Source organism: Papio anubis, chromosome 1, assembly GCF_008728515.1.
Source record: "Papio anubis isolate 15944 chromosome 1, Panubis1.0, whole genome shotgun sequence".
Taxonomy (NCBI): domain Eukaryota; kingdom Metazoa; phylum Chordata; class Mammalia; order Primates; family Cercopithecidae; genus Papio; species Papio anubis.
Window position 1 is genome coordinate 145,531,496 of NC_044976.1, and position 13,935 is coordinate 145,545,430.

General features: G+C 34.8%; 1 protein-coding gene across 1 annotated transcript in view; it reads left to right on the forward strand.

The window, feature by feature from the left end:
* Positions 1-13,935, forward strand: part of USH2A (usherin) — a 790,277-nt gene that overhangs the window by 115,604 nt on the left and 660,738 nt on the right. The window lies entirely within an intron of this gene.

The following is a 13,935-nucleotide window of genomic DNA, read 5'->3' on the forward strand; positions in this document are numbered from 1 at the left end:
AAAGAAATGAAGATAGCCTATAAGATATGGAAAATTATTAATACCTCAAATGGCCAAATATAAGAATTAGTGGTATTCAAGAGGGAGTTGAACAAGAGGAAGGATTAGAAATCTTATTCAACAAAATAATGACAGAAAATTCCAAAATTTAAAAGTCTACTTGGATTAGTTGTAAATGTATATTACAAACTTTATAGGGCAGCCCCCCAAAAAGTGTAAAAAGGTATAGTTGCTATATTTAATACTTAGAGAGGAAAGAAAATGGAACCATGTAAAAATGTTCAATTAAAACCACAAAAGGTAAAAAGTACATAGAAAACAAGAATAGTATATAGAACAAAAAAGTATATAGAAAACAAGAGCAATGAATAAAAAGTAGTAGATATTAATCCAACTATGCCAGTAACTGAGTGTCAATGGTCTAAATACACCAATTAAAAGAGAGATTGTTAGAATGAATTTAAGAATAAAACCAACTCATTTTATAATGCCAACATTACCCTATACCAACACCAGACAAAGAAATTACAAGAAAAGAAAACCACAGACCAATATCTCTCATAAAAATAAATGCAAAAATTCTCAACGAAATATTCAAAATAAAACTGTACTGAGGAATGTGTAAAAATAATTATATACCAGAACCAAGAAGGATTTATCTCAGGTTTGCCAGACTGATTCAACATTCAAAAATCAGCTAAAGAAATTCCTCATATCAACAGGCTGAAGGTGAAAAATTACAATATTATATCAATAGATGTAGAAAAAGTATTTGACAAAATCGAACATCCGTTCATGATCAAAACTCTCAGCAAATAAGGAGTAGAGGAGAACGTACTCAAGAGAAAATATGTATAAAAACTTACAGTGAACATCATACTTATTGATACGAAACCAGAATATTTTCTGCTAAGATCAGGAACAAGGCAAGAATGTTTCCTCTCACCACTCCTTTTCAACAATGTATTAGGAAGGAATAAAAAGAACAATCTCATTTCAAAATAAGGCAGTAAAGGAGAGGGAAAGAAAAAGGATGTATAGAAAATAGAAATTCCAAATAAATAAACAATCATAAGAAATCTAAATGTGCTGAATGTATTAGAATTATAAGACTGGCTGAAAGAGAAAACAACATCCACCTATTGTCTGAGCAGAGGCTGAATTAGGGCAAGAGAATATCTTAGTCACAAACGTTACAAAAGCACCAAAAAACAAAAAACAAAAAAACACCCTATTAAGCAAGATTTATAATTTTTTATGTAATATTTTAAAAAGTCAAATGATTTTAAAACCTATAATTAAAAATCAAAATTTTAAGTAAAGACACATTAGTGTTGCTTGTTTAATGGCCCTGCGTTCTTTTGTAATGGGAACTGTTGTTTCTAATCAGTTCATAATTCCTACCTACCAGTTTTATAAGGTTGGCATGTCCCTGTCTCATATAAGGTTTTACAATGGTCTAAAAATAGACTAGGCATGATGGGACATTATCCATAACTATTTTTTTTTAAATTGTAGAGTGTTTATTAACTTTTTCCATTTGGCTCCAAATATTGGTATATATTTTCTAGTTCTATACACAGGATCATATTTTTCCTTTGGCCTCATGCCACAATGCAGTTCAGCATGGTACTTGTGCTGAGGTTGTGAGAGATGTACCTAAAAAACAAGCACACTTTAAGTTTGAAAATTTAAGAAAGCTGGCATGAGCTACATAAATATTAGGCAAAATAGACTTTACTGTTTCATTAAGGAAAGAGAGGCTTATTATATAATTATAAAATGTAAAATTCTAAGCTTACGTGCATCTTAGTTTCAAAAGTATAAAGCAAAAATGTATAGAACAGAAAGAGAACTTGTCAAGTTCTACCATCAGCATAGGAGAATTTAATACATCTCTTATTTAAAATGTCTTTTTATAAAAAGAAAGAAAAGCTACATACTAGCAGTTGACATTAGCAAGACAACACATACGTAACTGACAAAGGTAACATTTAAATTAAGCGAACTATTTGAAAAACAGACAAAAGAGGTGAATGAACAAATAATTCACAGAAGAAGCCAGAAGTGGCAACTGAAATGGTCAATATACATATAAATACATGTGCAACTTTACTGGTTATCAGTAAACTAAAAAAAGAAAAAAGAATGTGATAATATTTTATACCCATCAAGTTGGCAAAGATTGCAAAATCTGGAAATTTCAGGAACTAGCAAGTGGAGACTCATACACCACTTATGAGAAGGTGCTGCTGCACTATGGAAAACAATTTGCAAATATCTACATGGAACATTTTACAGTAGTGGATATGAAGGAATATAGCTATTACATCAACATGACCAGACTTCTCAAACAATCATGACTACAAAAAGCTTGTTTTAGAATAATACATACACCGTATACTATTTATATAAATTTTAAAATCATACAAATAGGAGGAAGAAACTGATAAAAGGATAGGAGGAAGGTCTAACTTGCAGCTCACACTCAGACAGAGCAGCATATGGAGACACACATCATGAACTTTTGCTCCAAGAACGACTGTAGCACCATACGAGGAAAGCCAAGAGAATCCACATATCCTTTGAAGGAAATAGATTGCTGCTGCTGCATCCTGGAGACAGCTGAAAAACTGTGAGTACCCAAGGTGTGAAAGGGGGATCGTCCACCCCTGAACATGCGCCCTTCCTGAGGAACCTGAAGGTCTAGATCACAGGTGATGGATTTGGTCTCACCTGGAGCTGAGACAAACTTAGAGAGTTGAGCAAAATATAGGGATAAAGGAAGCAGGGGCAGGAGCCCTGTGGACTCTCTAAGCCCCAAGGAAAGCCATTTCTGACTTTGTCTTGTAGGGTCCTTGGGGAAGACTGCCAGTGGAATTGGGGAAAGACCACATGGAGAAGGAAACTTCCAGATGAACTTTGTAACAATTTCGACTGAGTGCGAACTTTCCTAGCAGAATCTGGGGGAGAGGGTGAACCAGGAGTGCAGACACAGCACAGAAGTTGCAGCAGGCGTACAGACACAGCACAGAAGTTGCAGCAGGCAGGGAGGTATGAAACCTGAAAGCCCTGCTTGCTTTCCCAGTGGGGAGACCTGGAGCAGGGACAAGTCCTCAGCCCTATTCACCCATTGCCTGGAAATAAACTCGGTGCTGTTGTGGAGGGTATTGTGGGAGTGAGACTGGCCTTTTGGGTTGCATAGGAGCTGGGTGAGGCCTTTCACTGCCAGCTTTCCCCTGTGACCTGTATGATGTAGTAGAGGCAGTCATAATTCCCTAGAAACATAACTCCATCTCACTGAGAACCACACCCCCAACACCAGAGCCGCTTGAACAAGCCCTGCCCAAGGAGAGTCTAGGCTCAGACACACCTAACTCTGCCCCTACCTGATGGCCTTTCTCTACCTGCCCTGGTAGCCAAAGACAAAGGACATAATCTCTTGAGAGCTCTATGGCCCTGACCACTGCCTGAGAAACTTATGCAGGAGACTCTAGAGCAAGCTTGTATCCTCCCTATACTACTGCAACTGATGCTCTCTTGAAAGTGCCATCTCCTGTCTGGAGGCCAACCAACACAAAACTAGTGCAATAAACAAAAATATAACAAAGGATCCTCCAGAGTCTACTTCACTCCCCTGCTATCTCCACCAGAGCAGGTGCTGGTATCCAGGGCTGAGAGACCTGAAGACTGATCACATCACAGGGCTCTTTGCAGACACTCCCCACTACCAGTCTGGAGCCTGGTAGCTCCACTGGATGGCTAGATCCAGAGGAGAAACAACAATCACTGCAGTTCAGCTCTCAGGAAGGCACATCTGTGAGCACCCACAGCCAAGTAGCACCCTGTGGGAAGAAAGAATCTGAACAACAGCACTTGAGCCCCAGATCTTCCCTCTGACATAGTCTAATCAAATGAGAAGTAACCAGAAAAACAGTTCTAGTAATATGACAAAACAAAGTTCTTTAATACCCCCAAAAGATCACACTAGCTTGCCAGCAATGGATCTAAACCAAGAAGAAAACTCTGAATTGCCAGAAAAAGAACTCAGAAGGTTGATTATTAAGCTACTCAAGGAGGCACCAAAGGTGAATACAAACTCAAAGGAATTTCAAAAATGTTACAGGATAGGAACAGAAAAATATCCAGAGAAATAGATAGCATAAATAAGAAGCAATCATAATTTCCAGAAATTAAGGACACACTTAGAGAAATGCAAAATACACTGGAAAGTCTCAGCAATAGAATCCAACCAGTAGAAGAAAGAACACCAGAGCTTGAAGACAAGGCTTTTGAATAAATCCAATCAAACAAAGACAAAGAAAATTTTTTTAAAATGAACAAGGCCTCCCAGAAGTTTGGTATTATGTTAAACAACCGAATCTAAGAATAGTTGGTATTCCCAAGGAAGAAGAGAAATCTAAATGTTTAGAAATCTATTTGAGGGAATAATCAAGGAAAATGTCCCCACCCTTGCTAGAGATCTAGACATCCAAATACAAGAAGCTGAAAGAACACCTGGGAAATTCATCACAAAAAGGTCATTGCCTAGGCACATAGTCATCAGGTTATCTAAAGTCAAGATGAAGGAAGGAATCTTAAGAGCTGTGAAGCAAAATCATCAGGTAACCTATGAAGGAAAACCTGTCAGATTAACAGCAGATTTCTCAGCAGACACCCTGCAAGCTAGAAGGGATTGGTGTCCTATCCTTATCCTCCTTAAACAAAACAGTTATTGGCCAAGAATTTTGTATCCAGTGAAATTAAGCTTCATAAATGAAGGAAAAATAGTCTTTTCCATACAAAGAAATGCTGAGAGAACTTATCACCACCAAGCTAGCACTACAAGAACTGCTAAAAGCAGCTCTAAATTTTGGAACAAATCCTTGAAATACACCAGAATACAACCTCCTTAAAGCATAAATCTCATAGGACCTATTACAAAAACACACAATTTAAATAAAAGCATTCAGGCAACAAATACCATGATGAATAGAATGGTATCTCACATCCTAATACTAGCATTGAATGTAAATGGCCTAAATGCGCTGCTTAAAAGATACAGAATGGCAGAAAGGATAAGAACTCACCACCTGAGTATCTGCTGTCCTCAAGAGACTCACCTAACACATAAGGACTCACATAAACTTAAGGTAAAGAGGTGGAAAAAGATATTACACGAAAATGGACACCAAAAGCAAACAAGAGTAGCTATTCTTATATCAGACAAAACAAACTTTATAGCAACAGCACTTAAAAAAGAAAAAGAGGGACATTATATAATGGTAAAAGGACTAGTCCAACAGGGAAACATCACAATTCTAAATATATATGCACCTAACTCCAGAGCTCCCAGATTTATAAAACAATTACTAATAGACCTAAGAAATGAGATAGACAGCAACACAATAATGGTAGGGGACTTCAGTACTCCACTGACAGCACTAGACATATCATCAAGACTGAAAGTCAACAAAGAAACAGTGGACTTAAACTATACCTTAGAACAAATGGACGTAACAGATATTTACAGAACATTCTACCCAACAACCGCAGAATATACATTCTATTCATCAGCATGTGAAACATCCTCCAAGATACACGATGTGATAGGCCACAAAACAAGTCTTAATACATTTAAGAAAATTGAAATTATATCAAGTACTCTCTCAGACCACTGTGAAATAAAATTGGAAATCAGCTCAAAAAGGAAACCTCAAAACCACGCAAATACATGGAAATTAAATAACCTCCTTCTCAATGATTCTTGGGTCAACAGTGAAATCCAGATGGAAATTTAAAAAATCCTTTTACTGAATTGTTTGATATAGTGACACAACCTGTCAAAACCTCCATGATAGAGCAAAGGTAGTGCTAAAAGGAAAGTTCATAGCATTAAATGCCTACATCAAAAAGTCTGAAAGAGCACAAATAGACAATCTAAGGTCACACCTTAAGGAACTAGAGAAACAAAAACAAACCAAACCCACTGTGATTGACATAATAAGGAAGTAAAAAAATATATGCTGAGATTGCTAAGATCTATAATAATAATGAATCTTCTATCTGTGAAATAGTGAAAAAAAAAAGAAATTAGTGCTAGATTTGCTGTCACACCACAAACTGCAAAAGTTATGGCCACAGTGCTAGATAAGTGCTTAGTTAAAAAAAAAAGAAAGAAAAAAGAAAAAGCATTAAATTTGTGACTGGAAGACATGAACAGAAAATATGTACTACATAGAACCAAATTATGTACTACATAGTACATATAGTACCACACCCAGTTGCTGTCACTTGGAACATAGAGATCTGGCATCTACTGGAGGTCTTAAAATGTATTCCTTATGGAAAACAGGACTACTTACTGAATTACTAAATTCAGATATTATTAGTGGAGTGGAATATATATGGCAGTGTCTTGTTTCTAAGTTGAGTGGTACATAAAATAGTACAATTCTTTGTTTTAAAATTATTCATAAATTTATTTTTAATATTTCAATATAATTTCCCTCAAATACAATAATATGATTGATTAATCTATCAGAAATATATCATCTATGTAAATACTCATGCTACTACTAAAGACAGAGTGGAAGTGACTCTATTCACAATGGAATAACCATTACTAAATTAATGATTACTGTGTACATTTATAGTTTTACTGTGAAGATTGATCATTTGCTAGTTTTAGTCACTCAACAAATATTTATAAATCCCTTCTATGTGTAGAACATTATGCTAGAGTACAGTCATTATGTCTTGATTACAGTTGCAAGTATTTGAAAATATTGAAGGACCTTCATTTGTGAAATTCAAAAAAGATTCCCTGGTAGACACTAATTACTATAATAAATAGAGATGATTTCAGTGCAAGCAAATGATTCAGGCTAACAATTAGTAATTAACAAATAATATGAATAGCATAGACATTTTAAATCTTAAAGAAAAATTCAAATGCTGCAATACTTAAGAAAGGGTTTTTTTAAATTTACTAATGTAGTAATCAAGTCTAATACTAGAAAAAATTTCCAATATAAAATACCCTTTATATTTAAATAATCAAATACCTTTTATATCAGTTGACTAAGTTTAGAGGAATCTTAAATATTAAAAAACAACAATAATGCCTTATGTTTCTTAGTATGTGAATTCATATTTGTGTGATGTATATTATTTTGGAGAGTTGCCTATAAACAGTATATTAATATAATGAATCCAGCTTTTCTTCACTGAATTCCTTTGTAAAATAATGCAGGTTATCTTGAATAAATATAGTCTCTATTCAAGGCCATATCTCCTGGAATATCAATAGGGTTAAATTATTATGGTTGCAATAAAATAGAATTGCTTTATCTCGTCCATTATCTACAATCTTGAACAAACTTTAAAATCTTCCTTCTGTTCTCTTAAGGGAACGTGGTATGTCCACATGTGTCTTTTTCATTTAGTGCACTGAACAATCCATAAATAAGAGGAAGAAGTAATAAAGAAGGACAGGCATTTCAAAGGAGAAATCACATACCTAACAACATATAGTATTGAAAATTAACAAATAAGAATGCAAGGCCTCTCATGCAAATGGTTCCATCTCATTCAACCACTAGACATAATTAGGTCTGTATTCGCAAGGCCTACAGTAAGGAAATTCTGCTTACAAATAAATAGGCTATCAGTTATATTTATATATAGATAACATGTAGACTGAAGGATTATCCGAACAATCCTGCCTACAGTTCCTGCTTTTCCAAATACAGGTTTTATGTCACATTATTACGATTTATTTTATTGGATAATTTTCCAATCTTCCATTTCACTTTGCCCGTAGAATTAGACTAGGCATTACTTGAATTAGAATGTTTCTAAAAATAGCCAGTTATGTTAATAATTGAAATATTGAAGTACTATGTATGATGTGTTTGTGATCATTGTATTGCCACCTATATTTGATCAGTATTGTCCAACAGTATTAGTAGTTATTTATTTTATGCTATTAATTTTAGTATCTAAAGAGTGAGTAAGTACATTGTATCTGTGAACACTTCAATTATGTAAGAATTTCTAGCCAAGGGAAAGATAGTTACTGAGAAAGGAATATGTCATTGAAGGATAAACACATGGTATTTCTGTCTTCTCAGTGATAAAGGATAGTATTTGTTTTGGCTTTTCTAATTGAAATTACATAATCCATAGATAGAAATTCACAGGTAAAGTATTATTGCATTTGCCTTTAAGCCTTTAATGTTACTATTCAATTAAATGCTAGTCACATTAAAGTACAGTCCTATAATGTGTCATAAATGCGAAGAGTCTGTTAGGACATTCACTCACACGTTCATCAAATATATATTGATCGCCTCCTATGTGCAAAGCACTGAGCTATTTTCTGTCTAGATTCTCTATGTAGTTGGGCACTTTATCTGTGTCCCCCTCTGAAATCTATCACTGATAATACATTAACAAGTTTGTCTAACATTACCTTTGCCATGGGAACATTAGAGCTACCTAGGGACACTTCTATTGGCAAAAAGATACCTGAGCACACTGAAGTTTTTATGTTTATAAAGATGATTTCTCTACCTAGTAGACAAATCACAGTGAAACTAGATCCTTTGAATTACAATTGAATCGCTCCAGCCAAAGGAAAGGGGAAGCCTTGAATAGAGCTGGAGGACAATTACTATTATTAGAGATTTAGTCTCTTAACATTTCCAACATAGGGGGCTGGTTTCTACTGATGAGAAAGGGAAAATGTAGAGATTTTTAGAGGGTCTCCAATTCATTCAGGCCCTCTGGGAATAGTTTTAAAAATTACTTCCTTTATTCAGTGAGCAGTACTGTAATAGTACTAAAAAGTGATCATTTTATGATCTCTCACTTTGAGGCAGATTGTCTTTCTCTCCTTCTCACATAGGCAGTGCTGCATCCATATCTCTAAATTTTATAGCCAGGAGTGGAATAACTACATCTCTTGGTTTCTAGGGCTTTGCTATCCAGTTTAGACTCAGCAGAAAGAAAAGATGGACTGAACCAGAGTGACTCCAGTCAACCCCTCTCTCCCTGGAATGCTATTTTCTGTCCCTGAAGTCAGTCTAAACATGGAGATTAGAAGTGAGGTCTCTGAAGGAGAACATCCAGATACATAAATTGAGTACCTGCTATGTTCTAGGGCTCCTTCTAGGCGCTTCTTCAACACATTGAAGACAAGTTGTTTTCGATGACTCGTTGTGATCATTATGAACTTAAGCTTCCAAAGATCATTGACACTGGGAGCTCTCAGGACCTTGAGAGGAAATTTTCTCCCTATGCCCCAACCTTTAGCAAAGACTATGTATCTTTGTCTAAGAGGACATTTTTCTTCCTTTTTTTTCAAAGATATATAATAGGCATTTAAGATTGTTGGATAAGTTACTGAATAAATAAATTGCTCTTGTAGTTAAATTACTTTAACTTGTACTTCACACAAGTTTCTACTATCTCTGTAAATTTGAAGGTGTTAAGAAATAAATAAAATTGAGTGTGTAGCTTGTCACGGTGGCTCATGCCTGCAATCCCAGAATTTTGGTAGGCCGAGGTGGGCGGATCGCTTGAGGTCAGGAGTTTGAGACGACCCTGGGCAACAAGGTCTCTCTACTAAAAAATACAAAAATTAGCTGGACATGGTGGTGTGCACCTGTAGTCCCAGCTACTCGGGAGGCTGAGGCATGAGAATCTCTCGTATGCGGGTGGTGGAGGTTTCAGTGAGCCCATATAGTGCCTGGGCTCCAGCCTGGGCAACAGAGCAGGACTCTGTTCTTTGTCTCCAAAAAAAAAAAAAAAAAAAAAAACCCAAAAAGAAAACTGAGTCTGTTGGGAGTGGAGTTGATAAATATGCTTTGGAGACTATGGGTTATCTTTGAAAGATTGTCTTTGCTGCTGCTCTGTAATAGTAACAAAGGAACACTATACTTCAGTTTAATGATCCAGAAGAAAGAACTGTCATTGTGTATTATTAGAAGATAATGTAATAAAATAAATTTCATCAGTGTCTTCTAGATTCAATGATTATTCACTGATTTTCGTACCTGAACATGTCAAAGTATTTGGCTGCAACTTAGCGGAGTTGATTAGTAGCCTTTAAAAAGCTATCAAAATGAAAGCAGTTAAATGAATCAGTGATAAAGGTCCTTGACCCTGATATAGCCATTGTCTAATCTCATAATTTGAGCATTCAGGGACATATCGGGGGAATCCAGTTGTTACAGAAGAAACTGAAACATAATTGAAAGTGACAAATGATCAACTGGAGATTGGGAAAACATGAAATAGAAAACCATTTGCTTCGGGAGCTGCATAAAATATAAGATACAGTGTTCTTGATTTTAAATCAAACTTTAAAATCACTGGTAGAAAAGGTAGATGAAAATTATGAGAATTCAAAAATTTACTTATAATGCACTTACCAATTATTATTTCTTCCATTTTGTCATGGTTATCCTTGTATTATCTGAAAGGAGTTGTTAAGAAACAATTATGGGACCAAGAATTTCACACTTTATGAAACTTTATAATCAAAGAGTAGACTACAAAGTATTCCTTCTATCTGTCTTTGTAAACCACACAAAATGATAATAGAACAGTATCATCTTTAGGATCAAAGACTCAAACAGGCATTGGTGTGTCATTTAGTTGTGTATGTTTTAAATCAAATTTTAAAACAAATTTAGGCATCATCTCTCAAAATCTTTGCTTCTGTATATTAATCCCATTGTTTTGAAAAAATGTATATCTTTTACAAATCATACTCTGTTTACTGGTGGCTCAAAAACTTTTTAGCCTACATACTACTTGAGAATCATTTGTTATACAGTTTTTTGCTCATCTGTGTGTAATTTAAAACTGAAACACGTTAATTTTCTTAGCTTTCCTTAGTGAAATGTTACATGCAAATGATGTGTAATTGTCTTGTAACCATTCATGCAGTTACATTTCATTTTCCCTTAATTTTTAATACATTAGTAATAAATGTACACTGTGGAAAAAATAAAGTTATAAACTTTATCTGTAAACCTTCCACCCGTTGATAACCCCAGCTAATACTCTTAGCTTATATACTTTCAGTCATTATATTATTGTTATTATAAGTAAACCTGTCTCATCTGTCTCTATCTTCTTAAAATTGTATATTTATATCTATAGCTAAATCTACCTTTATCTAGAATAGAGGATTATACTCTATATATTATTTTTAACTTGATTTTAAATTCAAACTCTATTATGAATATCTTTCTCTATTTATATTGATAAATGTTAGCCTTTTTTTTTTTAAGAATTAGGACATCTTAAACTACTCTCTTGCTTTTGGGCATTTAATTTTTCCTTTTCTTCAGTATTATCAACACCCCATTATTAAAACAGAAAATCTTTATCAAGCGGCTTTAAAAACGTGTTCTCCTAAATTCTCAGTGGAATTTCTGGGTCCCATGGAATGTATACATATGTTGCTCCTCCTAAAAGGAATGGATAAACTCCTCTCCTATAAGCAGTGTTCTGAACTGGCCCTTTCTATAAATTCTTGTCATCCTGGTATCATCATAATCTAAAAAATATTAATTTGAGAATCAAAAAATAACAGCTATGCTTGTTTTCTCAAGGAAAACCGAACAGGTTACCCATATATCTGCAAGGTTTTTATTCTCCACAAAAGAAAGGCCAGCCATTTTCAATAACAAGTAGCTTAGTAGGACCAGAACCATTCCAATGGGTCAGTGGTAAAATTTGTCTTTGGCTTCAAACACTAAGGCAGCCATGATGGTGTCTTTGGAACATTGACACAACATTTAGTCCAGTCTTATTTACAATTACGCTTTTTGATAATGGCTTTTGGGCTGACGTTAAATATAAAATCTGAAGTCGTATTTCTTAAAGATTATAATCAAAAAGCAAACATGTCCTCCTAGAAATAGCAAAGGAATACTTTTGCTGGATTTGCTTCACTAACTCATGTAGGCAATATCCCAAACTCAAACAGCCAGCAATTGTTTTGTAAAAGACAAACTGCATCTGAAATCAGTATGACAGGACCACAGTTTCCATCTCATCACTTTTACCAACTTATATTTAAGAAAGCACAACTTGAATGATAAAAACCACCATAGAGTAAACAAATTATTCAATGAGAACACTTTGAAGTCAAGAGAAAAATAGGCTCAGGGCATTTTGTTACAACAAAATTTTGCCTTTGGCAAAAGTTTTACAATGGAATAGGGTTTTTAAAATATTGGGAATCAGGTTAGTTGCATGGCTAATTGAACTGGGGAAGACAGCTTAATGAGCTTATTTCTCTCCTTCAAATCCAAGAAGTCAGAAGGCAAATTTTCATCTATTCTTTCATTTATCCAATTAGAATGTATCTTCCCCATACATAGGGCTACTAGAAGAAGTAGTAGTTATGTCTGATGGCTTCTAGGAAGTATTGTCGATAGATAGGACCTCTTCTGTAGTTGTAGATACAGATGATCAAATTAACCAGAAATAAATTTTGGTCATAAATTTCTTCTTGTTCCACTCTGTAGGCTACCTCCTCCAAAGCAGATCATAGACCAGTACATTTATAATCACAGAATCACCTTTTAATGATTATAGACTATATACAGCATAGTGATAGTCACATACTGCTGGTGTTAGTCAAACTTGAGATCAACAATTCTGTTGGGTTTTTACCCTTCTCTTCCTTCTTTTTCCTACTCTTCCATCTTCTGACTTTCAGGTTTGAGTGTGTAATAACTTCCAGGCTTTGTTTTGGGCATTATTTATATATTTCCACTTATCCAAAGATTATTTTGAGTCAGATATAAGTAAGACATTCCATTAAGTTATCTTCATTTTGGACATGATGAAACTGATATTCATAGAAGTAAGAGGACTCTAGGACTAACTGTCCATTGTCGTTGTTCATGTTACTTAACCTCTTTAATCCTCTGTTGTGAATCCAATAGCAATCAAAGTAGTAGGCAAGTTTGCTGAGGGCCAACTGTGTGACAAGCACTTTGATAATTGATTGGTCTTTACAGCAACCTTATGAGAGGAGTATTATTACTGTCATGTTATGAGTGAGAAAAATAAGAATTAAAGAGGTACAGGCAATTACACAAGAACACAGGCAAATCAAGAAACAGAAATTAGATGTGAGATATTGTATCACCCAGGCCTAAAGGATTCAATGAAACAACTCATTTTAAATGCCTAATATAGTAACCAGAGTATACACTCATCAAATGAGAGTATACTCATCACATGACAGTATGCATTTGATGTTACTTTTCACAGTGGCCTTTTTGTGGTTAGTAAACAGCAGCACCAATAATAGAACTAAGCTGTCTGACTCCCAGCCTGTACCTAAATCTCTAACTTTTGATTTTATGAAATAAATTTGATTTGCATATGGGTATTGCTGATGAGGGAAATGTAAAGAGGTCAATTTCCCCACTTTAAATTTATTGGCTAGAGACCCAAAGCTGACAATGTTTTAATGGTTGCCACATATTCTTCTTTTATAAAGTGAGTTTCATTTTATATTTGTAAGTGGCTTTTATTGCAAATCATCACATAACAGTCAATTCTGAAGACTTTACATAAATGTCACCTTGTTTGTGAATTGTCCCCATTCTGTCTCCTCTCTAAATTCCCTCAAGAACAACTTTCTTTGGACAGTAATATCATTATTAATTGTGAATTGTCAGTTAACAGCTTAGCAATTGTCTATCATGCTCCTAATGCGTGGATGACACAGAGAATATAAAGTCAATAACTTGCGTTTCCTGAAAGATACATATACAAAAGACAATCATTTCAGTAGACTGACAGGAGTAAGATTGAGGTATTAATAGAGTACTCGGAGAGATGAGAGGAAGAACAACTACCTTAGCCTAAAGGGTTGCAAATGGCTGTGGGGAAAAA